Source organism: Nannospalax galili, unplaced genomic scaffold (genome assembly GCF_000622305.1).
Source record: "Nannospalax galili isolate Female #2095 unplaced genomic scaffold, S.galili_v1.0 scaffold429, whole genome shotgun sequence".
Taxonomy (NCBI): domain Eukaryota; kingdom Metazoa; phylum Chordata; class Mammalia; order Rodentia; family Spalacidae; genus Nannospalax; species Nannospalax galili.
The window spans coordinates 5,568,833-5,581,400 of NW_008360330.1; the positions used below are offsets into that span (position 1 = coordinate 5,568,833).

Below are 12,568 nucleotides of genomic sequence, written 5' to 3' on the forward strand. Positions count from 1 at the left end.
TATAAAGAACTCTAAAAACAAGGAATCGAGAAACCAAATGACCCAATTAAAAGATGGGCTAAAGATCTAAACAGAGTGTTCTCAAAGGACGACATAAAGATAGCTAAGAAATATCTCAAAAAGTTTTCAACATTGTTAGTAATTAGGGAAATGCAAATTAAAACCACCCTAAGGCATCACCTTACCCTAACCAGACTCTCTATGATCAAGAGAACAAATGATACCAAATGCTGGCGAGGATGTGGAGAAAGGGGAACACTCATTCACTGCTGGTGGGATTGAAAACTCGTGCAACCCCTGTGGAAAACAGTGTGGAGAACTCTTAAAAACTAAAAATGAGCCTATCACATGACCTGGTTATACCACTCCTTGGCATATACCAAAAGGACTCATCCTATTAATTCCTAGACCCCACTGAAATCTTGAGTGATGGTATAAGCCTGAAATCCCAGAACCCAGAAAGTGGAGGAAAGAGGAAAGTTCAAGGTCATTCTTAACTACATAGTTTCAAGCCAGCCTGGGGCCTTGTCTCAAAAACAACAATGCCAGGCATGGTGGCAGGCGGATCTCTGTCCGATTGAGGCCAGCCTGGTCTAAATAGCAAGTTCCAGGCCAGCTGGGGTTATGGGGAGACCCTGTCTCAAAAAGACCAAAAGTCCTAGCACCAAATCCTTTTAAATTCCGGGTCCTTTTAGTAAGATGATGCTATATAGCAGTCCCTCATGCATAAAATAACTACCATCATCACGACTTTGGCTGAGCCTGATCACTAAACAGTCAAATTGGGCTTCCTGAGGGTTGTGCTCATTCATTAGAGTGCCAAGCAGGGTCACTGGACCCTCACCCGAGTATCCAGGCACTCTTCCCAGCCAACTAGTCCAGCCTTGGAAGACAAAAGAAAAATGAGGAAGAAACCAATAGAGGGATGCTTTTGGGAGCCCTTGTCAAGAAATTCCAATGGATTTTCATAAGAACATTTGAAAATTGCACTGTTCTGGCTTTTTTCTAGTTCCCTGTCTAGAACTTGTGATGCTAATTATTCTTGCCTTTACTTCTTCACAGCTGCTATTCAGGATTCAAGGATTTTCTTTTCCCCTTAGAGATAAGAGTTATGCAATTTGGGAGTCTTTTAGATAGACCCACTGAAGGGGTACTACAATTGCCTCACCCTGCATCCCTGTTCAACATGGAAGAAGCCAGAACAGTTGGCGTCCCTATTCCCTTTTGGCAATTTGGGTAACCCTTTCAGAGGATGGTGTGATAAGAATAGGAAGTAGGAACTGGCTAGGCAGTTAGGGTAAAAAGTCTCCAAAGAAATGTAGCCAGTTCTTGGCTAAAAATCAAAATGTCCTTGGGCCTGTTAGCAACATACTCTTTTCCAAAGGCCAAAAATGTCAACAAAAGTATTTGGGAGCTTGTGTCTAATCCTTAAAAAATTTTAGGGTTACCTCTTCAGAGGGGGGAATGTTGGAGGGAGGGAGTGGGCATGGATTTGATCAAAACACCTTATATACATGTATGAAATTCTCAATAAAGTTTAAAAAAAAACCAGAAAAACAATATACCTGAAACCAAATCCTGAATCCATCACTCTAGAGTCCAGCTTTGGAAGATAAGAGAAAACTGAGGAAGAACCCAACAGAGGGATGCTTTTGGAAGCCCTTGTCAAGAAACTCCAATGGACTCTTATATGAACATCTGAAAATTGCCCTGTCCTGACTTTTTTTCTAGTTCCCTGTCTAGAACTTGTAATGCTAATTACTCTTGCTTTTACTTCTCCTTCACATCTCCTATTCATAATTCAAGAACTTTCTTTTCCCCTTAGAGATAAGAGTTATGCAATTTGGGAGTGTTTTAGATAAACCCACTGAAGGAGTACTCCAATTGCCTCACCCTGAATCCCTGTTCAGCATAGAAGACGCCAGAGCAGTCTGAGTCCCTGTTCCCTATTGGCAATTTGGGTAACCCCTTCAGAGGATGCCGTGATAAGAATAGGAGGTAGGAATTGGCTAGGCAGTTAGGGTAAAAAGACCCCAAAGAAAAGTAGCCAGTTTCTTGGCTAAAAGTCAAAATGTCCTTGGGCCTCTTAGCAACATACTCTGTTCCAAAGGCCAAAAATGTCGAAAATATTTGGGAGCTTGTATCTAATCCTTAAAAGATTTTAGAGTTACCTCTTCAGAGGGGGGGAATGTTAAAGTAGCAAAAAAGCCTCATAAAAATAAATAAATCAAAGAAGAAAAAAAGAGGAAAAAGTGATGGGGAGACATGAGAGGTGTTAGAGGGGAAGGAGTGGGCATGGATTTGATCAAAACACCTTATATACATGTATGAAATTCTCAATAATGTTTTGTAAAACTTAAAAAAAATAAGAAAAAGGGAAAAACAATGCCTTACTTATAGGTAGGAAACTAACGTGCCTAACATCTGTGCTCTTGCCCTGAAATAATAGCCAAAGTAACTATTTTTAGATCTCCTCAAAGATTAAGCAATAGGTGCTGTTTGGTTAATCGTTTTCAATTGAAGCAAATGTGAGGCATAAGTTATATTGGATAGAGCTGAAACCCTATTCAATAAATCTAATTGGTACTGGGTTAAAAAAAAAAAAGTAACCAGGGCTGTTAACTGCTCAGCTATCTCTCCAGCCCCTCTTGAAAGGCTTTACACCCCTGGGAATGGTGTCAGAGACATTTCCAAAAGGCCTCAATAAACCATGTCACCAGTGAGGTCCAAATACAGCAGTGGCTTCCAGAAGGACAGAAAAGGAGGCACAGCTAGAAAGTCCATAAAAGGTTTCAAGGACAAAGAAGAGGGAGAGATGTTTAGCACTCCTTAGGAGAGGTAAGGAAGGCATTCCAGAGGAAGAGTTGATGTGACTATATCCACTGGCAAGAAAAGGAGAACAGTGAGCCCTGTGGAGTGGAGGATGAGGAATTCACAGAAGACTAGCCTGGAGATGCATGCTGGGATTGTAAACACTAAGCAACAGAGTTCCTACCGAATTATGCAAGCCAAGGACAAGTCTCAGGTGGAGTTTCATACTGGGGCTAATAACTAGTATTCCTCTGCTGAGGATGGTCACTGCCCTGGTTTCAACTCAATGCATATGGGTGTGGAGAAGGCACTCCATGAAATCATGAAATAGTCATTGCTGTGGCTTTAGCAAGCCTTGCAGTTTGAGGTTAGAGGAGAGACAGGCCAAGTGGAGGCTAGGCAGACACTTAAAAGCACAGTATACCCTGTTAGTCTTCACAAAGTGTCCTGACTTCTAGCTCCACTGAGCCTATAAGCCTCTAAATGACAGGAATAAGGGCCTCTTCGTATCTGCACAGTCCAGGTCTAGCTAACATATATCCAGTAGATGAATGTGCAAATGAATGAATGAGCACCTCTGTCCTGCATTAATTGCCCAAGATGTCTCTGTTATAAATTCTCATAGCACTGCACAACTTGGGTTCGTATTGTTCCTCTTCTCCCGCCCATATTTTACTCACCTCAGTCCTCCCTCCCTGACAACACCAGCCCACACTCTTCCCAGACTCTGATTCAGAGTCTGTGCTGCATAATTTAGGTGTCCTGTATTCCTCGCAGCTGTTTCCTGTGTACTAGTCATTCAAACTCCTTACTTAAATGATCACATCCCTCACAACACTTAGAATATATTGACTGTGGGTGTTGTTACAGGAGTAGGGGGCAGAAACAGATGTCAGTGAGTGTTGGGCACAGTGGTGGTGCCATGCACACAGTCCCAAAGTGCCTGAGTAACGTATCCTGGTGAAGGGAAAACAGCCAGGCTAGTTGTACTGTCTGAAAGTCTTTGACACTGAGACTCAGAACCTCTGAGCACAGAAGAGGGTTTGCTCTGTAGCATGAAGGATAGATGGATGTGAAATGAAACACCAGACTTTATTACCTCCATGGGCCAAGAGGACTCCTCCGAAAATCCTTAAATACAGAGGGGATCATCTGTCCCGGAAGCTGTGGCTACAGGGTAAGCCAACCTTCTGAGCAGTGACAGGTGCAGAGTCCCTCCCTGTCCTTGTCAGAATTACAGAAAAGAAAGGACACTTTGGGATGAAGTGTCTTAGAGGAAGTTATTGACTTTTTGCTTTATGATCTCCTGGTATAGTGAGCAAGGTTCAGGGAGATTAGCTGACTGCAGGTAGAACGATGCTCCTGTATAAAGAAATAAAGTAGATTCTCATTATCGCCCAGCTCATTTCCCCAGGAATTATGTATTCTATGGTCAGGTAATGACCTCAAATCTTTTCACCTACATCCAGTAAAAGGCTGACACTGTGCCTTCTGCTTTAGACTGTGTACTCTTTGCAGTGATTAATGCTTCTTGTAGTGATTAATGCTGTTTCCCTAACTAGGCTGTCTGGGGTGGGTGTCAAGCCCAATTATTTCTCTAGGATCTCTTGACAGAAAGTGCTCAACATATGTATGAATAACAACTACCTTCACACAATAATTTGCAAGTACTGTTTCCACACCGTTTCTAATTTAACCCTTTCATCAACCCTGTGAAGTAAGTACTCTGATTAAATCCCATTTTTCCAAATAAGGAACCCTATGCTCAGAGATCTTAAATGAAATATTCAATGTCATACAGCCAGAAAGGGACAGTTCTTTGTAAAATACTTCACTACTTAAATGAACAAACTATATGACCTAAAAGAAAAGAAAAAGGTTAATTTCTTTGCTCCTAGAAAAAAGTACCTGCTTAGTACCCATCACCCCTACCCATTTTTTTTATGCCATGGAGCAACCTAAACCTTATTTCGGGGTCAGGCAGACTATGTACATGATGAATAAATGTATGTGGATGCTGTGTATAGCGTCAACGGAAGGCACATAAGGGGTGGAGAATCTCATTCACTAATCTTATCTAGTGCAGGGTATTGGAACCCAAGACACCTCTGATTTGCCTTCGTAGGACTTAGAGTCCACTGCAAGGAACAAACGCAAAACAACTTAACAGTAAAGGAATCACAATTTTGTTAAATGCTACTGAAAATGTATGGCAGGGAGCTCAGCTCTGGCGGGAAGAGCGATTTCCAGCCCGAGAAGGGTGGTCTCTTGGTCAAGGCAGACCCTTTTAGACAGACTCTGCAAGAAGTCAAGATAGATGAAGAGTGAAGGGAAGAGGGGAATTATTGCTTTTCACAAATAGAACTGCATCTAGAGAACCGCAGCTCTTCCCCGCTGTCTCGATTCCTAACTGTCTATGAAAAGTGGGAAAGAAAAGTGAAGGCAAGAGAGACTCCGGAAACCTGTGTATGCAAACAGGGCTTGGGAAAAGCAGCGGACCGCAGCGTTAAACCAGGCTGGAGTGGGAGTGAAGGGGTTAAAAGGGGGGGGGGGGGTCCGGAGCTGCCCGGTAGTCCCGCCCACCAGAGGGCGGGGCGGAACGGCTCGGAGTGCGCGCCGTGATTGGCCGCGGGGAAGGCGTTAAACTAGGACCGTACCAACAGCCGGGCCGCGCGGAGGCCGGGGTGGGTGTGAACGGCCGGCCTGGCTCTCGGAGAGGGGCCTGGGAATGGCCCGGTCGGCGGTGGGCGGGAGCCGCAGAGGCGGTGGCGGAGGCAGGGGGCGGTGAGCACGGCGTGGAGCTGCCCCTCCCCGGAGGCGGCGGTGGCGGCCGGGGCCGCACCGCACCGCACCGCACCGCGCGGGCGGCTATGGAGCGAGCCTGAGGCCCCGCAGGTGAGCGGCCCTCCTGGGGGCGGCGGCGGGAAAGCGCGGGCGGGGAGGCGGTGTCTGGGGGCGGGACGCCTCCCTGACTCGCCGGACGCCGGGCTCCCGGGCGTCAGGCTACGGAGGCCGCGGACCGAGGCTGTGGGGACCCCCGGCCCGGGCCGCATGTCCCTGCGCACGGCTGAGGGACGCGGCCTTGGTTCTCCGGAGGCGCGGGCCTTACCTGGGGCGGCCCGCAGCCCTCCTGGCGACCGGTCCTCGCTCCCGACACGGTCCCCCGAGGCTGCCTCCCGGTGCCGCCCTCGCGTCCTGCTGAGCCTGTGGCGGCGACCCTGCGGGGAGCGCGCCCGCGCTGGGTCCCTCCCGGGCCCGCCTGGTGGCCGAATGCGCGGGTGACCTGAAGGCCGGAGGCCGGAGACGGCAGCGGTTCCTCCTGGTCCATGCGCCGGGCGCTCGCCGTGGAACACAACTTAAGGACATGGGACTGTGGTCCAGAGTGGGTTGTGCTGGCGATATCATTTCCGGGTGCGATGCCCCCCCTCCCTCCGCCCCCGCGATTAAGAGCGAACCTAGAGGTTGCGGTTAGTGATAAATGTGGACACTTGTCAACCTGTGTCCTTGGTTGTGGGGTCTGATGAGAGATTCATTTTAATCGGGTGTCAGTTATCTGTCAGGCTCCTGGTAAAAAGAGGATAAGAGAGACCAGGCATTTAAGGTCATTATGCAGTTAGTTGATTTCAAGAGCATTAGGATGGGTAAGGAGTTTACAGTTTGGGAAAAGGATACGCTTAATACTGCCACTTGGGTCTAGAGCTTGGTGTCAGGGTCATCCCTAATTCAGCCGGTTTACTTTTGGAGGTTTGATATCTCAGCTTGGAAGGAAGATAGAATGGAATCTTTCAGTATTGGAATCTAGGATTTTATAATATAGTCTGTAATCAGATAAAGTCCAGATTGCATTTATTAACCTGTCATACTTGTGTTGTAAATTCATGCATACATTTCACTGGGCTACTGTCTGTTGCAAACATTACTTGAGTTTATACAGGACCTTTGAGCCAAGGTGAAAGCATGTTACTTATCATCCTGAGAAACTGAGGTGCACTTGTTACAGACACTAAATTATTTATGTAGGCCCAGAACCAATCTAAGGTGAATTTAAATTATTGTATTAAGTTGATAACTTTTTCACAGTTTGTGAAGATGTTGGACTTTGGCCCTCAGAACCAGCTGTAATCAGGCAACTGGAGGCCCTCCGTCCTTTGAAAGTACTTATCAAAGGAGAATAAGAAAGGGATCCACAGGTAATTCAGACACCCAGCCTCACTCACAGAACAGAACAATAATGAAAATGGATAGAGGGAAAGGATAAATCTGAGATTTCATAGCTTTCCTAATGAAAATGTGGAATTGATTTGCTCTGGAGACAGGGTCTCACTGTGTAGCCCTAGCTGGCCTGGAACTCATTATGTACAGGGCTGGCATTGAATTCACTTTGGTCTGCCTGCCTCTGCCTCCCTAGTGCTGGGATTAAAGGTGTGTGCTACCCCACTGCCCCCCCCCATATACTTTGGATTAGGGAAAAAGCAAGTCACGATTTTTATTTTTCATAATCCTTCATGCCATAGAATTATGTTGACAGTTACTTACTTTTAACTACTTCTCTTGGTTTCCATTTATAGATTTCAGCTTTTTCACACAGCCTTAAAGCTTCTGTTGTTTTTAAAATCTCTTCTGAATTTTCACTTCCTAAATGAAATTCCTGTTTCTTTTACTTTCAGGACAGACATTAGCTTTCTAAGTACTTCATTTGACCAACATTTCAGTGCTGTAAACTGAACCAGAAACTGCAGCCCTTAAACTGATAGTTATTTAAAATAGCTAACCACAGTGGTCATGTCATTGATGAGTGCTATGATCTCATGACAGGAGACTGCTGTTTACAGTCTGTGATCACAGTTACAAACAATAAAGAGACATGGATGTCAGGTCATTCTGTGATTGAGACCGGTGATTCTCTGGGTTGGGGAAGAGAATACAGTTACAGTGAGATCCTGCAGTTTGTTGTAATATGTAGGGTGTAATAGTTGTAGTGCACAGTAGATGTGCATGAATTATTGGTTGGTTGATTTGAAACTAGTGTGAGGAAAGCAGAAATGTTCTAGTGGAAATACTAAATTGTTTAGTTCCCTTTTTTTTTTTCAATTGAAAGAAATAAAAAAAAGGCCAAGAAAATGTGTTTCAAATTCCTGTTAGAAATATACTTTTTTAAAGGTGGGTGCTGTTTGCTGGAGCTGTCTTGAGATTCAGTCCTGTGACTGATTATATGGTGTTCCAGCCACCTGCAGCCTGTCAGGCTCTGGTCAGGTAAAGCTACATAGACTTTGTTCTGCTGCCTGTACTGGCTAGCTGAGCAGTTGGATTGATAGCCAGTGCTTTCACATAAATAGAAGAATTTAGAGCTCTTGGTAATAACCAGGCCTCAGCAGCATTGACTCTGACGGTCCTCTTGTCCCTTATATTGGAGATGAAAGAGGAAGGTTATCTGCCCCTGATGTGTTTCCCCAGCACCTGTACATCTCTCCCTTTTCTTTTCCCTGCCTGTGTGTGGCTAAGGAGTTCAATAATGTGGGCCTGGGGTGCAGAACAGAAGTCCTTACTTTGCAACTGAAATTTGTTTCTGACTAACTTAATGTCAACATGGCAGCTAGAACTGCCTGGAGAGAATATAGCAAAGATCATCTGCTATGTGGTGATTACAGAAATTAATGGACTGTTCCCTGAATAATGAAAAAAAGCTCTTCTGATATGATCTTTCTTTCCAGAAGAAAAAGAGTGGCCTGTCTCTAGACCTAAAGTATCTTGGGAGTGCTTGAGGTAAGTGGTAGATGGTACAGAAAGAGATACTGTACTTTGGTGTGTTTTTGAGGTCTATACTTTGTGAGATGATAGTAGTTCTTTAGAGGAGACAGTGCTAATTTGGGTGCATTCTAAAAGGAGGCCAAGGAATATGAAATTATGAATGCATAAAAAGGAAGGAGACAAGTACAGGTTAAGGCAGTGAAGTCTATTTTTTCTGTGTTCTCCAACATTGACTTTCTTATGTGCCTCATTTATCTAATGTTGGGAAATAATGTACTATGTGCAAAATTCCCATTTTAGGTATACTTCTCTAGGTAAAATTCTTAGAATATATTGTATACTTTGTTTCTTCTTAAACAGTGTAATCTTCTTTATTGTCTCAAGGTTGGGATTACTAGCATCCATTACTGATCATAATTGAGCAAGGCTTCGAGGTTGGTGGAGAACTACAGGCTGTTTACCCCTCTGCTTTTTGAATTACTGAATGACCCTGTCTCTTCTTTTAAGGGTGTCTGGCCTTCGGTGGTGTAGAACTGAGGTCACTGTGCTTCCTGAGATTGAATTTAAGATAGTTAAATAGGCTTGTTGGATTCTGCAGATTCTTTGAGTGTTGGTATATGAACTTCGTAGCCACTATTGTGGCTGCCCAAAGGCATGGTCTGTTGATTTCTTGTTTCTTATCCTTGACTTGTATCCTGTTCAGGCGTATTTTATGTTCATTTAGTTCTTCCTGTAGAAAAAAGAAAACAGGCTGTAGAGATGGCTCAGTGGTTAAGAGCACTGTAGAGGACAGGGGTTCGGTTCCCAGAACCCAAATGGCTGCTAACAACCATCAGTAACTGCAGTTCCAGGAAATCTGATGCCCTCTTCTGACCTCCGTGGGTATTGCATGGTACAGGCAATACACTCATACACATAAAATAAATACATTAAAAAAAAAAAAAGAAAGCAGGGCTGGAGAGATAGCTCAATGGATAAAACTCTTGCCATGAAACCTTGAGAACCACAGTTCAGATCTCCAGCACCCACATAAAGGCTCAATGGGCCTGGCAACCTGCCTGTAATTCCAGCACTCCTAGGGCAGAGAGAGAATCCCCAGATAAGCTGGCTACCTAGACTAAATGATTGGGTAAGTCTCCAGGTTCAGAGAGAGACTCTGCTTCAGAAAATAAAGTGAAGAGTTATGGAGGAAGACACCACCAACCTCTGGCCTCTACATATATGTGTGCATACACACACACACACGGGGGGGGGGGCTTACCTGTATGCATACCACAGATATACATGGAAAAAGAAAACAATATGGAACTCCTAGTGTTGGTTCTTGTTTCAGAAACCATTGTCTGTAATACTTGAATATCTGTTTTCAGACCCGTCTTTAATACCCTGCCCCTACCCCTGCCCCTGCCCCAGCCCCTGCCCCTGCCTGAGTGCTAGGATTAAAGGCATGGTGTGCTTGCCTTTTTTGTTTTGTTTTTTATTTTGGTTTGGTTTGGGTTTTTTTTTTTGAATGAGAATGCTTTTGAAGAGTATATTTTATCCCTAGATTCCTTTGCTCTCTGCTTCCTGGCCACCATGCAGTGAGCATCTTTGCTGTACCCATGTGCTCCCTAGCATAATGTTCTGCCTCATTTTGGGTCCAAAAGCAGTGGAGCTGACTGACTGCACTGAAACCTCTAAAACCAAGAGCTGAAATAAATCTTTCCTTTTTTTATTGATTTGCTCAAGTATTTTATCACAGCACTAAAAGTGACAAAGACAGTCAAATTGAGACTCTGCTTCTTATGTTACTTTTAATAGACATTATATTTCTTCCAAACATCTACAATGCATGGCAAAAAGAAATAAAAATGGCATATAATTTTCATAAGTGTATTGGTCTAACAAAGATATTAGTAATCATTTACAAGTGTAACTTGACCTAACAGATTCTCAATCTAATCTTTATTCATGCATAATGATTAGTTTAATGTCATCATTCTCCCCTTCTGCAAGGATTATTTTTAGCTATATCTCCCCCCCCCCAGTATATTTAGCATCTCCAAAAGAATTACTAGGAGACAGAAGAATGGGGAATGTTGTACAATGGCCTCAAAATATAATTGCTCAAGACAGTGCCCTTTTTTTGTGCTGTGTTAGGTCAGTGTGTTTGTGTTCTCAGCTGGTGGGTTACTGTGCACATGGTATAGGCTGGGATCTCATGTGTGACTCTCTTCATCTAGGAACGCATCTGGGATTGGAATGCCTCTGATAGCTTCACTTACCTTTGTGGTATTTCAGCTGGAGTGGCCAGAATAGCTAGGTGTGTGCCAGGCCTCTCTTCATATAGATCACTCATTCGGTAGTCTAACTGAAGTGTCTTTACATGGTTGCCAGATCTAAAAGGAGTGAAAGTGGAAGCTCCCAGGTTTCTTAATGCCTAGACTAAGAAGTGGCACACAGTCACTTGCATGACTTTCCCTTGCTTGGTCAAAGCAAATTGCAGAGCCAGCTCAAATTCAGCAGGAGGAAAAATAGAGTTCACCCTTGATGGGAGAAATTGTTGATGTGTATCTTTGTAAACAGTCAGCAAGAAAATCTTAATTTCATATTTGGGCTAGTGAGATAACTCAGTGGGTAAAAAGGCTTGCCACCAGTCTCCCTGAAGCCACATTGTAGAAAGAGAGAACCAACCCCAGCAGGTTGAACTCTGACTTCCACACGTATCTTGGCATACATGCAGCTCCTCCCTTCATACACACAAAATAAATAAACGTTAAAAAAAAAACCCTAAAATTCAGACCTTATGAAGCTAGAGAGATGGCTCAGTGGGTAAGAGCATTGGTTGCTCTTGCAGAGGACCTGGGTTTGGTTCCCAGAACCCATGTGACAGCTAACAACTCCAGTTCCAGGGGATCCAGTGCCCTTTCTGGCCTCCACCAGCATTGCACGACACAAGTGTACTTACATACATGCAGGCAAAACATTCATAAAATAAAAATAAAAAAATTCAGATCTTACCACTTCTTACACATAACAAATCTTCAATTTTGCTGAAACCAACACTTATCAAAGAAGTTGGTAAAGGGGACCTTATATTTCCTACTAGGATGGGTGATAGGGAGATAGTATGTATAAATAGGATTACATACTAGCTATTTAATACATTCCACTCCTTTACCACAAATCTACTAGTTCTCTGCACAAAATGTCTTGCAACTGAACATTTATTTGTCTTGTGGTACTTTGAAGTCACAGGGCTTTCATTTATGTGGTAAGAACCTGATTTGACCATTGAATTGGCAGCATAGAAAGTGAAACTTAGGTTTACTTTTACTGATTTTTTTGCTTTTCATTGCTATGAATGAAAGTTGGGAGTAACATGAAGTTGTCAACCTAAATCAGAGGGACTCAGCAAGTAGTGTGGCTTAGAGCCTCTTTAGTGCTGTGACTTGGGAGACCCCCATTAAGTATTGGAGCCAGGTGTTCTGTCCTCAGCTACCACATACATGCATTTTAATTGCACGATTTATAGACTTCATTCCCAATATGTTCTTCTGTGTGTATTTTTTTCAGCACCTGCCAGATTCTTATACAGAGGACTTTATACTAAGATACCACTCTTTTCCCTCTCTGAATCTATGTATTTACAGTCATGTTTGTCCTTCTAAAACATTTATCATACATGCATGATGGTGATATGTTTGTATGAAGAATGAAAGTAAATGAGCTTCTGTAGCAGACCCCACATGGGCTGACAGAGTGAAATCAGGTTTGTGAAGGAAAATTCTTTATAAAGGCCTACTTTCCAGGGGCTAGAGAGGTGGCTCAGCAGTTAAGAGCACTGACGGCTCTTACAGAGAACCCAAATTTGATTCCCAGCACCCACATGGTGGTTAAAAACTCTCCGTAACTCTAGTTCCAGGGACCCAATGTCCTCTTCTGACCTCAACGGACATTACATGCCATGAGTGCACTTATACAAATGCAGGCTAATATACGCAAAAAAAAAAAAAGAATTTTTTTAAAA

The 12,568-nt window shown here is 43.7% G+C and overlaps 1 protein-coding gene across 4 annotated transcripts in view; it reads left to right on the forward strand.

Moving 5' to 3' along the window:
* The first annotated feature begins 5,484 nt into the window (after window positions 1–5,484).
* Fam20b (FAM20B glycosaminoglycan xylosylkinase) overlaps window positions 5,485–12,568 on the forward strand; it is a 41,484-nt gene continuing 34,400 nt past the window's right edge. The window contains exons 1-2 of one of the 4 annotated variants that reach the window (XM_017796368.2): window positions 5,485–5,706; window positions 8,523–8,574. The gene's annotated coding sequence lies outside the window, so the exon portion shown is untranslated. Of the gene's footprint in view, window positions 5,707–6,078; window positions 6,223–8,522; window positions 8,575–12,568 lie in introns of those variants that run through there. The other 3 variants (XM_029560177.1, XM_008826132.3, XM_017796369.2) reach the window with 3 other exon arrangements.